The sequence below is a fragment of the Eptatretus burgeri genome, chromosome 7 (assembly GCF_056783735.1).
Source record: "Eptatretus burgeri isolate ZD-2024b chromosome 7, Ebu_testis_v1, whole genome shotgun sequence".
Taxonomy (NCBI): domain Eukaryota; kingdom Metazoa; phylum Chordata; class Myxini; order Myxiniformes; family Myxinidae; genus Eptatretus; species Eptatretus burgeri.
This window is the reverse complement of record NC_140967.1, coordinates 91,266,972-91,281,141: the sequence shown is the minus strand read 5'-3', so window position 1 is coordinate 91,281,141 and position 14,170 is coordinate 91,266,972. Positions and strand designations below refer to the sequence as shown.

General features: G+C 43.0%; 1 long non-coding RNA gene across 2 annotated transcripts in view; it reads right to left on the bottom strand.

Moving 5' to 3' along the window:
* Nucleotides 1–1,440: 1,440 nt before the first annotated feature.
* Nucleotides 1,441–14,170, bottom strand: part of LOC147023786 (uncharacterized) — a 40,078-nt gene continuing 27,348 nt past the window's right edge. For both annotated transcript variants that reach the window (XR_015060368.1, XR_015060369.1), the window contains exon 4: nucleotides 1,441–11,628. This is a non-coding gene — a long non-coding RNA (uncharacterized LOC147023786). The remainder of the gene's footprint in view (nucleotides 11,629–14,170) is intronic.

Here is a 14,170-nt window from a genome sequence, read left to right as displayed (position 1 = left end):
GACGTGTGTCAATGATCGCGTAACGTGCCTACAACACGTTACTCATAGGTTAGAAATAAGTTTCGGGTACGCTAAACATTACCTCAATGTGTTTAGACTTATGAGTAACCTTCAAGTAATGTGTGTCGACGTGCGTCAACGATCGCGTAGCGTGTCTACAACTTATGCCAGCGTATGCGGAATGTCATGCGTCGAGTACGTCGAGAAATTTTCAACATGCTGAAAATTTCTCGACGTACTCGGCGTATGACGACGTATGCCAGCGTACTACAACGTATGCCAGCATGCTATTAACGTATACAAAACTTACCCATAACGTATTCGACGTGTGCCAGCTTGGTTCGGCAAATTTTTCATACGTCGGCATACGCTGGCTAAAACGTCAAGGTGTGACAGCGGCTTCACACTTCGATGTCAAGTGCGGTTATGATTTGAATCGTCGAGCCGCAGCCTATGAATAGCCTACGCCACGTGATCGTCAGCGATACGCTGCCGCGCTATGCATAAGTTACACTATCGTTGGGCATAGGTTGTGAACGCCAACAACACGCTCAGCATTCGTTGTTATAAGTTATCTATATGTGATTAAAACATTCTGTTTACGTTCCTAATACGTTATGCATACGTCCAACACGTTATTATACGCCCAAAACTTAAAAAAAACATCGATAGTTAGCGTACGCCAGCATTTTACATACATTTTGAGACCTTGCCATACGCTGACTGAAACGTCAAGGTGTGACAGGGCCTTTAGATGGGTTAGTTTTACCCTACTGATGCTTTTGTCACCGTGGCAGTAACCCTACTAAGTACGAGAGGAACAGCAGGTTCTTACACTTGGTGTGTGCGTCTGGTTGAGCAGCCAGTGGTGTGAAGCTATCCTCTGAAGGATTATGGCTGAACGCCTCCAAGTCGGAATCCCTGCTTGGGCGTATTTATGCTACCAAGTCGCGTAATGTGCGAGAACTCTGACAGAAAATTGAAAATGTGATTGCAACAATACCACAACAAATGTACCTCCGGGCTCTGCAAACTACCTGGAGAAGATTCCAGGCATGTGTTGACAATGGTGGTGAACAAGTGGAGACTGAGTTTTTGAAGCCACAAGTATTAGCATACATTTGTTATCCGTTCTTTTTCCATTAAAAAGGATTGTCCAAGATAAGAGTTAACATTTTCTTGAAGCGTGCTTCAATGAAGACGTGCATGTGTGTGTATGGTTGTGTCTGGCTTCCTTCTTGGTAATATGGTGCAGTAATTGGTCTGCACTTTGAATATGTCCTGTATGACAGAAAATATTTTGCCCCTACTCCATCACAGAGAAGGCATATCAATGAATGACCATTGCTGGAAATTCATGAGTGACTCTACATATGTGTAATGTAAGTATCTCGTCATTGCATGTCAAGCCCATACTTTCGAATCGAAAATATCACCAAATGTCCTATATGACAGCTTAAGGTATCGCCCTGCTTTTCTTTGTGTTCCGTTGCATACTGAGCAATTCAGTGTATTGGTACTGTGGAAGAAATCCAGTTCTTCTCCAGAGCTGAAACCATTTATTAACAGCACACATCAAATTACAAATAACAACAAACATGCGCATGTGAAAAAGGATAACAAGACAAGCAATAACTAATACGATCCTCTTTCTCCTCAAAATGCACAGAGCAATTGTTTTTATACTATGCTGGACTGCAAAAGACATGGCAAAGCTAAACATCTGGCAAGGGTGAATGGGGGTGGGGGCCGGCAAGCATGAGAAAGGGAACTGCAAACATGGCCACTTTGGGAGGGAAGGGGGTGATAGACACGCTCAGATCATGATTGCAGTTTGGGAATACGAGGCCGGCCGTGAGGAGAGGGTAACAACAAAGTTAAGACAAAATATGAAGAGGCTGAGTGAATTGAGACTGTGCCTATTACTTTCATCAATACCTTCCGTTCACCATTGAGTAACCAGATTCTCAAGATATGACATTCCATTTTATGCTGTCATATAATCGTCCTCGGACAAGAAGGTGTCTATTGCAATCGCCTTTCGGGACATCTTTAAAATTACCATGGGCAATGCCATGAATATGTCAACTATGAGTGAAAAAATTAATTTCATTGTAATTGATCATACATTGTAAATTTTATATACTGGCTTTCTACTGTTCACAAAACAGTAAAATTTTTTCTTTGAAATGTCTGAGATAATGCTGTGACGCACATCTGAAATATTGAGTGTATCAATGCCAAAATATCCTGTATAAATGGCGTTCTCAGATACGGAGGTGCGAGAGCGTCAAAATATCGTTTTGTAGTACATTTCTCAGTTGTAGCAATTGGCAAACGTCCATTCCACCCAGAGATGAAAAAAATGTGTGGATTTATTTGGTAGCTTAATAAATCCGTGTGTTGAGATTTATCGATGCTCCCCCATGTACGTCCGTAACGATATAGTACTTAAAATATCTCCACTGAACTTAATATTGAATAAAAAAAACGTGTCCTTTCCTTTGCAAAGTACAAAGTCGTCAGTAAGGTAATTAGCATATTTTTGTGTTTTTTGACTCATTGTGTTGCCGATTATATCATTACGGATGTACATGGGATATGTACGTCCGTAACGCAATTTTATCGGCGGCGAATATATTCATATATGTACATATCTGTTGGCATCAAAGCATACCAAGTGACTTTTAGAAGCAAAGTACATCCTATACACGTCATAACTGACCAACATCAACTGTGACGTCATTGATGTTACCGTGGCAACCTCACGTCATGACGTTACCAAACAATGTTCATCCCTTATTGAGAAGACGTGTTTTACTGTTGATTTCTCTATTTGTCGTCTGTTTCTGGCATTTTCTATCCTCCGTTGATTGCATATAAAGAAAAACCAAAGGACAACGCAAATGTGAGTATTCTATCATGTACTAGGAACTCCGATTTTATGTCATTATTCACTGTTTTGTGTTCTAGGGCATTTTCGGGAAAAAAGACATGCTTTTTTTCAAATTGCAGATGGTCCCACGACTAAGTAATGAGTATCACCATAGCACAAAACAAAAGATTATATCAATGATATAACAATAATAACCATGTTTTTATAATGATATAAGCCGAACAATAAAATATTACAAATCATTGCTTTGTGCAGTCATGGATAATAAACCCCAGAACATGATTATTTGACACAATTTTACTGAAAAGTCCTGTGAGAATGAATATTCTTTATATCGTAATTTTTCTCCAACCAAACCTACAATCCTGGGTAATTTTAGATATCAACCTGAATGTAGATCGATATAAATCGATAGTTTATTGTGGTGTTGGAATATTGTTTGAGTTGATGAATTTACAAAAATGGATTGATTATACTCGTTCACTGGCTTGAATATCACCAATACTTTTGGCTAATGATGTTTGATTTTGTTGTTTCAGCTATGGCGAAAACAAACCTAGAGTGGCATGCAGAGTTTTTAGCACGAAATAAATCGGACCATGATAGTTATGCCGAATACGAGAAGAAAGGCTTTGACGCGATCCGCTGACAACATGACAGAGAGTGAATATACCTATTACCGGCAACGGGAGAATGGGCGAATTAGAAAGTACCGTCAGAATAAACGTGACAGCGCTCCCATTACGCAGCCTGCACTTTGTGTAAAAATGCCATTCAAATCCAGACAGAGTGCAGGAAAGGCCCTGAAGAAATCGTTCTCATCTCTTCCAAAGTCTCCACAAAAACGTGCGCATGTTGCCACCGAAATTGCACGAGAATCAGGGTTTGTACTTTCTGCGTCCAAGCCAGCTGGCTCAAAAATTCAATTGATGACAAATTGAAAAAGGCAGTCATCAATTTGTACTGCGCAGATGAAATATCATGGCAAGCGCCTGGTCGCAAAGACCGGGCGCTTGCCATGATATGTTCTATGAAGTAGTAGTGTTCCAGGAAGTTATGTCAGAATGGAGGATCATGATGAAACACCATCACCATGTTCCACCAAAACTCCGTCAACTGAACCTGCTACATTGACCGTCTCAAAGAAACACAGAAAAGGGTTCACGATCGCAATGCCGACATTCGCAAGGGATAGGTTCCTGAAAAATTCTGTGAATATTGAATCCGCAAACGTCAGGGCAGTGTTTCAATGGGAAAAGTGAAAGATGTTCCTGGTGGTATGTGATTCATCAGGGAAAATAAAAAATCCCACAAAAAAACCCTGCAAATCTGCGAAGCACAGAGCTGCAAATATAAAAGCAGGCCAGAAAAAACTGAGAATACGCTGAAAAAAACACGAATAGTGGAACTGCGAATGTCGAGATCCGCCAGTAGTTGCAGCTCCAGCGGTATTTCTCATTAGGAATCGTGCAGCTGCAGGTGCAGTGAGAGGAAACACAAGAAGCAGAAAGTGAGTATCTTCAGAGGGACAATCTGAAGGACGACTTCAAGGAGTTGCAGAATAATGTGGACAAGGTGGTGGTAATGAAACATGCTACCGAAGTCATGATCCTGAGCAAAGCCACAAAACTCATGCTCGAGCTCAAATAGACTGAGGAGAGGCTCTTACAAGAGAAACAACAGCTGCATCTGTGAAAACTTCCCGATCCGGGCAAATGAGGCATTTGAATTGGAACATGGGAGTTGAGATCACAAAGAGGGAATATGAGGTATACAGACTTTGATAGAATCATGACCAACTCCATCATGAGTGGTATCGTTTGAAGTATATACTTGAACAATGTGTGTGGTAACGTTCTATGAAGTAATAGTGTTTCAGGAAGTTATGTCAGAATGGAGGATCGTGATGAAACACCATCACCATTTTCCACCAAAACCCCTTCATCAACTAAACCTGCTGCATCGACCGTCTGAAAGAAACACGGAAAAAGGTTCACGATCGCGACGCCGACATTCGCAAGGGATATGTTCCTGAAAAATGCCGCGAATATTGAATCTGCAAACGTCAGGGCAGTGTTTCAATGGGAAAAGTGAAAGATGTTCCTGGTGGTATGTGATTCATCAGGGAAAATCAAAAATCCCACAAAAAAACCCTGCAAATCTGCGAAGCACAGAGCTGCAAATATAAAAGCAGGCCAGCAAAAACTGAGAATACGCTGAAAAAAACACGAATAGTGGAACTGCGAATGTCGAGATCCGCCAGTAGTTGCAGCTCCAGCGGTATTTCTCATTAGGAATCGTGCAGCTGCAGGTGCAGTGAGAGGAAACACAAGAAGCAGAAAGTGAGTATCTTCAGAGGGACAATCTGAAGGACGACTTCAAGGAGTTGCAGAATAATGTGGACAAGGTGGTGGTAATGAAACATGCTACCGAAGTCATGATCCTGAGCAAAGCCACAAAACTCATGCTCGAGCTCAAATAGACTGAGGAGAGGCTCTTACAAGAGAAACAACAGCTGCATCTGTGAAAACTTCCCGATTCGGGCAAATGAGGCATTTGAATTGGAACATGGGAGTTGAGATCACAAAGAGGGAATATGAGGTATACAGACTTTGATAGAATCATGACCAACTCCATCATGAGTGGTATCGTTTGAAGTATATACTTGAACAATGTGTGTGGTAACGTTCTATGAAGTAATAGTGTTTCAGGAAGTTATGTCAGAATGGAGGATCGTGATGAAACACCATCACCATTTTCCACCAAAACCCCTTTGTCAACTAAACCTGCTGCATCGGCCGTCTGAAAGAAACACGGAAAAAGGTTCACGATCGCGACGCCGACATTCGCAAGGGATATGTTCCTGAAAAATGCCGCGAATATTGAATCTGCAAACGTCAGGGCAGAGATTAATTGGGAAAATGGAAAGATGTTCCCGGCGGTTTTTGATTCATCAGGGAAAATCAAAAATACCACAAAAAACCCCGCAAATCTGTGAAGCGCAGAACCTCAAATATAGAAGTAGGCCAGAAAAATATGAGAATACGCTGAAAAAAACACGAATAGTGGAAATGCAAATGTCGGGATCCGCCGGTAGTGCAGCTCCAACGGTATTTCTTATTAGGAGTCGTGCAGCTGCAGTTGCAGTGAGAGGAAACACAAGAAGCAGAAAATGAGTATCTTCAGAGGGACAATCTGAAGGACAACTTCAAGGAGTTGCAGAATAATGTGGACAAGGTGGTGGTAATGAAACATGCTACCGAAGTCATGATCCTGAGCAAAGCCACAAAACTCATGCTCGAGCTCAAATAGACTGAGGAGAGGCTCTTACAAGAGAAACAACAGCTGCATCTGTGAAAACTTCCCGATTCGGGCAAATGAGGCATTTGAATTGGAACATGGGAGTTGAGATCACAAAGAGGGAATATGAGGTATACAGACTTTGATAGAATCATGACCAACTCCATCATGAGTGGTATCGTTTGAAGTATATACTTGAACAATGTGTGTTGTAACGTTCTCTGAAGTAATAGTGTTTCAGGAAGTTATGTCAGAATGGAGGATCGTGATGAAACACCATCACCGTTTTCCACCAAAACCCCTTCGTCAACTAAACCTGCTGCATCGACCGTCTGAAAGAAACACGGAAAAAGGTTCACGATCGCGACGCCGACATTCGCAAGGGATATGTTCCTGAAAAATGCCGCGAATATTGAATCTGCAAACGTCAGGGCAGAGATTCAATGGGAAAATGGAAAGATGTTCCCGGCGGTTTTTGATTCATCAGGGAAAATCAAAAATACCACAAAAAAACCCCGCAAATCTGTGAAGCGCAGAACCTCAAATATAGAAGTAGGCCAGAAAAATATGAGAATACGCTGAAAAAAACATTAATGGTGGAAATGCAAATGTCGGGATCCGCCGGTAGTGCAGCTCCAACGGTATTTCTTATTAGGAGTCGTGCAGCTGCAGTTGCAGTGAGAGGAAACACAAGAAGCAGAAAATGAGTATCTTCAGAGGGACAATCTGAAAGACAACTTCAAGGAGTTGCAGAATAATGTGGACAAGGTGGTGGTAATGAAACATGCCACCAAAGTCATGATCCTGAGCAAAGCCACAAAACTCGTGCTCGAGCTCAAAGAGACTGAGGAGAGGCTCTTACAAGAGAAACAACAGCTGCATCTGTGAAAGAACTTCCCGATGCGGGCAAATGAGGCATTTGAATTCGAACACGGGAGTTGAGATCACAAAGAGGGGAATATGAGGTATACAGACTTTGATAGAATCATGACCTACTCCATCATGAGTAGTATCGTTTTAAGTATATACTTGAACATGTGTGTGGTAACGTTCTGTGACTTGGTAGTGTTCCAGGAAGTTATGTCAGAATGGAGGATCATGATGAAACACCATCACCATGTTCCACCAAAACCCCTTCATCAACTAAACCTGCTGCATTGACCATCTGAAAGAAACACAGCAAAAGGTTCACGATCGCGACGCCGACATTCGCAAGGGATAGGTTCCTGAAAAATTCTGCGAATATTGAATCCACAAACGTCAGGGCAGTGTTTCAATGGGAAAAGGGAAAGATGTTCCCGGCGGTTTGTGATTCATCAGGGAAAATCAAAAATCCCACAAAAAACCCGCAAATCTGCAAAGCACAGAGCCGCAAATTTCGAAGCAGGCCAGAAAAAACTGAGAATACGCTGAAAAAATACACTCATAGTGGAACTGCGAATGTCGGGATCCTCCAGTAGTGCAGTTCCAACGGTATTTCGCATTCGGAGTCGTGCAGCTGCAGGTGCAGTGAGAGGAAACACAAGAAGCAGAAAATGAGTATCTTCACAGAGGGACAATCTGAAGGACAACTTCAAGGAGTTGCAGAATAATGTGGACAAGGTGGTGGGAATGAAACATGCTACCGATGTCATGATCCTGAGCAAAGCCAAAAAACTCGTGCTCGAGCTCCAAGAAACTGAGGGGAGGCTCTTGGAAAAGAAACAACAGCTGCATCTGTGAAAGAACTTCCCAATCCAGGCAAATGAGGCATTTGAATTGGAACATGGGAGTTTCGATCACAGAGGAAATGAGGAATACAGACTTTGATAGAATCATGACCTGCTCCATCATGAGTCGTATAGTTTGAAGTATATACTTGAACAATGTGTGCGGTAACGTTCTATGAAGTAGTAGTGTTCCAATAAGATATGTCTGAGCGGAGGATCATGATGAAACACCATCACCATGTTCCACCAAAACCTCTTCGTCAACTCAACCTGCGACATCGACCGTCTGAAAGAAACGCAGAAAGAGGTTCATGATCGCGACGCCGACATTCGCAAGGGATAGGTTCTGAAAAATTCCGCGAATATTGAATCTGCAAATGTCAGGGCAGTGTTTCAATGGGAAAAGGGAAAGATGTTCCAGGCGGTTTGTGATTCATCAGGGAAAATCAAAAATCCCACAAAAAACCCAGCAAATCTGCGAAGCACAGAGCCGCAAATTTTGAAGCAGGACAGAAAAAACACGCATAGTGGAACTGCGAATGTCGGGAACCGCCAGTAGTTGCAGCTCCAGCAGTATTTCTCATTTGGAGTCGTGCAGCTGCAGGTGCAGGGAGCGGAAACACGAGAAGCAGAAAATCAGTATCTTCAAAGGGACAATCTGAAGGACGACTTCAAGGAGTTGCAGAATAATGTTGACAAGGTGGTGGGAATAAAACATGCTACCGATGTCATGATCCTGAGCAAAGCCAAAAATCTCGTGCTTGAGCTCAAAAAGACTGAGGGAAGGCTCTTGGAAGAGAAACAACAGCTGCATCTGTGAAAGAACTTCCTGATCCGGGCAAATGAGGCATTTGAATTGGAACACGGGAGTTTAGATCACAGAGAGAATATGAGGTATAAAGACTTTGATAGAATCATGACCTGCTCCATCATGACTCGTATTGCTTGAAGTATTTACTTGAACAATGTGTGTGGTAACGTTCTATGAAATAGTAGCGTTCCAGGAAGTTATGTTAGAATGGAGGATCATGATGAAACACCATCACCATGTTCCACCAAAACCCCTTCTTCAACTCAACCTACTACATCGACCGTCTGAAAGAAACAGAAAAACGTTCACTATCGCGACGCCGACATTCGCAAGGGATAGGTTTCTGAAAAATGCCACGAATATTGAATCCGCAAACGTCAGGGCAGTGTTTCAATGGGAAAAGGGAAAGATGTTCCCAGCAGTTTGTCATTCATCAGGGAAAAATAAAAAAATCCTCCAAAAAAAACTCCATAAATATGCGAAGCACAGAGCAGCAAATATAAAAGCAGGCCAGAAAAACATGAGAATACGCTGAAAAAACCCACTAATAATGGAACTGCGAATGTTGGGATCCGCCATTAGTTGCAGCTCCGGTGGTATTTCTCATTCGGAGTCGTGCAGCTGCCGGTGCAGGGTGAGGAAACACAAGAAGCATAAAAGGAGTATCTTTGAAGGGACAATCTGAAGCACGTCTTCAAGGAGTTGCAGAATAATGTGGACAAGCTGGTGGGAATGAAAAATGCTCCCGAAGTCATGAGCCTGAGCAAAGCGACAAAACTCATGCTCAAGCTCAGAGACTGAAGAGAGGCTCTTGGGAGAGAAACAACAGCTGCATATGTGAAAGAACTTCCCAATCTGGGCAAATGAGGCATTTGAATTGGAACATGGGAGTTCAAATCACAAATAGGGAATATGATGTATGCAGACCTTGTTAGAATCATGACCTGCTCCATCAGGAGTTGTGTAGTTTGAAGTATACACTTGAGCATTGTGTGGGGTAACATGTTCTGTCAACTTCTGGTTTTCCAGGCAGTTATGTTCGAGTGGAGGATCATGATCAAACACCAACACCATGTTCCATCAAAACCGCTGGACATCAACTAAACGTAAACATACCCCTTCTCAAAATGTTGGGACAAGTTGTGAATAATATTTACGGAACACTGAACAGCCATCAACTGAACACAGAGAAATATATATTTTAAAATATTCAAAAATCAATATTATTTCCAAAAATATGTATTTTTCCTGAAATTTCAAAATGGCAGCCCACGGTCAAAAAAGGTGGGAAAATTTTCAAACTTTGGTCGATCACCTAACTTCACTAGTGGAATCGATAGGCACATAGTGCTTCATTCCAGCAACTACTTTTACAAAAGTGGTACACCCTAATGCACACCACTCATTCCATCTGATACAAATATGCCTTTCAAATTCAAAAGAAGAGAGTTTCCTATACATTTGGCCTTTTCAAGGACCAGCATCAATTTACAGGGACAGACTTTTGACAGAATTTGCTTATACCTTCCAAAACCTATATTCAGTCATGGACAACTGTATGCAAGCTCTCTCAAGAGTTCGATCATTAGACTTATTGTTAATTGTGCTTACAGTGAAATTTTTTTTTAAGTGTTAAAAAAACACGAGGCCAAGTATGTTACACAGGAGTGCAGCCACTACATTCTATTTCCCTTCTGCTCAGGTATTTATTATTTCTCAAACGAAAGGACCAATAGCAGAAAGATCTATTTTGCCTTCTGAAGAATGGCTGAACTTAAAGGTTATTCAAGTTGACAAAGTTTTCAACAAATGCCATGATTTTGGTGGAAGAGTCTGCTGTGGAATGGAAGGATTTTGCTGACGAGTTATATGGCATCCGTTACATCACAGCGAATAGACGTTCATACTCTTTACACCGTGGTCACTAGAAGTGGAGTTCAAGTTCGAGACCGACACCGAGTTCCCACTCTACACCAAGTCTAACAACGTAAATGACATTAATATAACATGGCTGCTTGGTCTTTTAGTCATTTTAAGTATTATATCCCGAAAGGAATTTGGATTCCATATAAAGCAGAACAGTGGGTACAACAGTTGGGTACAGCATTAAAAAAATTGGCTGAAGATATCTCTGCTAACCTTGATGGTGGAAAAACCTTTGACATATCAATGTTGTTGGACAGATTCAATAATTTTCTACGTGGACAAGGAGTGACAGTCAAAAACTACACGAACATGTGACTTAAAGTTAAACAAAAGCACTTTGTGGATGACATTATCTTCCATAAGCTGTATGATCACATGCAGTCCAAGCTTCTGTACTCAAGGTTTTGAAATGACAAATCATCTCCAGGCATTCATATCCTGCAGACGGATTTCCCCATGCGGTACCCATGCGAGTACCAAAGTGAGGTACAGAGTGCTTCGTGGTCTCGTGAAAGTGTCATGTTGTATACAGCCGCCGCGATTGAAAACAGTGCAAGTACATTTATGATTTGCTCAGACGCACATGACAAAAATAAAGATACAGCATACATGTTTATCATGCATTTGTGTGATCAACTCATTCTGTAGGATGAGGGCTAAGTTGAAGTGATAGGGAATGATGGGCCATCATTGGAATACAAAAATAGCTACTTGGTGCATCTTTTGCACCTTCTGGGTTAGAAATATCAACTAAATTTTACATGGAAGTACTTTGTGACGAGACACGGGAAGGGAATCGTGATATGGTGGGAGGTCAGGCAAAAAGCATTGTCCAGCCAGCTGTTATGATCTTAAAAAAAAGATGGTGCAGATGTTATGCAATCTTCGATGGATTTAGCAGTGGTCGCAGAGAAGTTACTTGATAAGACGAAAGGCTTCCATGTTTCAACAGATGAAATCCACGAACGTGTCACCAGTACCAATCCCTGTGGAAAAGCCGTATCCTCTGTCAACAGCATTCAGAAGATGCACGTTGTCCTCAACAATTTTTGTTGTCCTCAACAAAATATGTCACCAAACTGTGGATCAGTGCCTTCAATACTGAACTGAATCATAATGGGTCATAATATGCCAGGTGAGAGAAATATGGTCGATCAGTGGGATACAAAACAAACTATTCAGCTTGGTGGAGGTATGCACTCTACCGAGTGCCTTTCTTGTTTGTCAAATGTTTCAACTTCCTTTTTCTCCCATGTTAAATGTTATGTTCGATTATAATTCACTCCTTTTCAAAAGGCTGCATTCAAGTCGATCCTTCAAGCATCCTGTCTCGAGAAAATTCCAATTCTCACAGCTCTTCCTTTCTACATTCTCTTAACTCGCCACCCCCCCCCTCCCCTAACGATCTCAAACATATCTTTGACTTGAAAATCTCAAAAACCACAGTTTGCAATGGCTGTTCATTTTCAATCGATCTCTTTTTGTCCATATTCAACATCAAACCTTTCCCTTTCTGTTCCCTCCTCAACTTCTACTTGCCCATATTCTACCGACCCTATCTCTTATCAGCATCCCACGACATTTCCCCTCCACCTACTCCCTTCTACCCCCATTCCATCACGACTTTCCCCCTACCCCCCCCCCACACCTCAAAACCTCCCTCCCCCACCTCTCCCTCAAAGCATCTTCCTTCCAAAACCTCCTTTCTCCTGCCAATTTACCCCACCTCCTCAAATTACCTCCTCGCGGTCTCTCCTTACCCTTCCCATCTTGTCCCTCATCCTGCCGCCTCTCTACGCATCTCTCCACTGTACTCCACAAAACTAACAGCTCCTCCTCTGATGTCTCCTGGTTTTCAAACATCTGTGGACTCCGTTCCAACCTAACAGGTACAGTGCCAAGAGAAAGTCTACACCCCCTTTCAAAATTTTCACCTTTTATTGCCTTATAGCCTGGAATTAAATTGCATTACATCAGACTTTTTCCACATCGTAACCCACAATTTCGAAGTGAAAAACAAATTCTACAAATTTCAGAAAGTTAATTAAAAATACAAAACTAGAATATCTTGTTTGGATAAGTGTCCACCCCTCTGAATTAATACTTGGTGGAAGCACCTTTGACAGCAATTACAGCTGTGAGTCTGTTGGGATCGGTCTTTACCAACTTTGCACACCTTGATTGGGCAATATTTGCTCAATCTTCTGTCCAAAACTATTCAAGCTCAGTCAAGTTGCGTGGGGAGTGTTGCTGGACAGCAATCTTCAAGTCATGCCACATATTTTCGATTGGATTTAGGTCGGGGCTCTGACTGGGACACTCAAGGACATTCATCTTTTTGTCTGAAAGCCACTCCATTATAGCTTTGGCTGTGTGCAGTGGAGTGTTGTCGTGCTAAAAGGTGAAATGTCCCAATTTCAGCTCTCTTGCAGATGGCAGCATGTTTTCCTCAACGATTTTTCTATATTTTGCTCCATCCATTTTCCCTCCTTTCCAAACAAATACCCCAGTCCCTGCTGATGAGAAACATCCCCATAACATGATGCTGCCACTGTAGTGTCGTGGTAGAGATGCTTAGCAGGCAGACACGAGCGGGGGAACAGTCGAGCCGGGCTGTGTTGTACAAGCGCGAGCGCGGGTGTACTTTGCCCGCGGCTCTCCTTTATTACGTACTCAGTACACTCACAAGCCGTGGCGACTACGGCATCACTACGACGCCTCAGGCGGCGCACACTCCTTATATCCCTGGCAGACACGATGCTCACGACGACCACTCCCCCCATCATCATGCCCTGCCCCGCAGGCCATACCACACTCCTCCCTCCTAAAACTATGATTATTAAATGATCACCATCATAATAAGCATAAGCAGCACGAAGTACTACGGTATAACAGCAGACAAGGTACAAAAAAGAAAACAGCGAAGTATAAAAACACATCACATCATATAACGTGTGGATGCGAGCGAGTGAAGCAGCAACGGCCAGGCTCCGAAGACTGAGTTGCACAAAGCATCTACCAAACTCTGACCGCGCTACCGATATGAAGCAGCAAGGCGAGAAGCACAGCAGCACTACGCAGCAAAAACGCCCCCAGGCGGCTCATGCTTACATGGCCTTTGGCGAGGTTGCGGAGACCCCCCCCGAGCAAACCTCCCCCGGCACCATCAAACGCCTCCGGCCCACAAGGCGGCACATTTCCCCCAGGCAGACCTGAAGCAGATAAACATTCCGAGGCCAGGAGCCCGCTGTCTGGGAGCCGTGGCGCCAGCACCAGACCCGATTGACCTTGGGTGGGGGCGCTGAATAGCGCCGCTGGCTGGATGCAACCAATGCTCCACAACAACCCACGCACCACAATCAGTTGAGATGCCAACGCATGTCCAAACGGCCTTGAGCGAAAACAGAGAGCTGCGCCCCAGGCACCAGGCCCGTCTGACCTTGCCAGAAACCAGAGGTGGGGGTAATGCTAAACAGCGCATCAGCCCTGGCTCCGAGTCGATCTCCGAGACCCACACGGCAGTTAGAC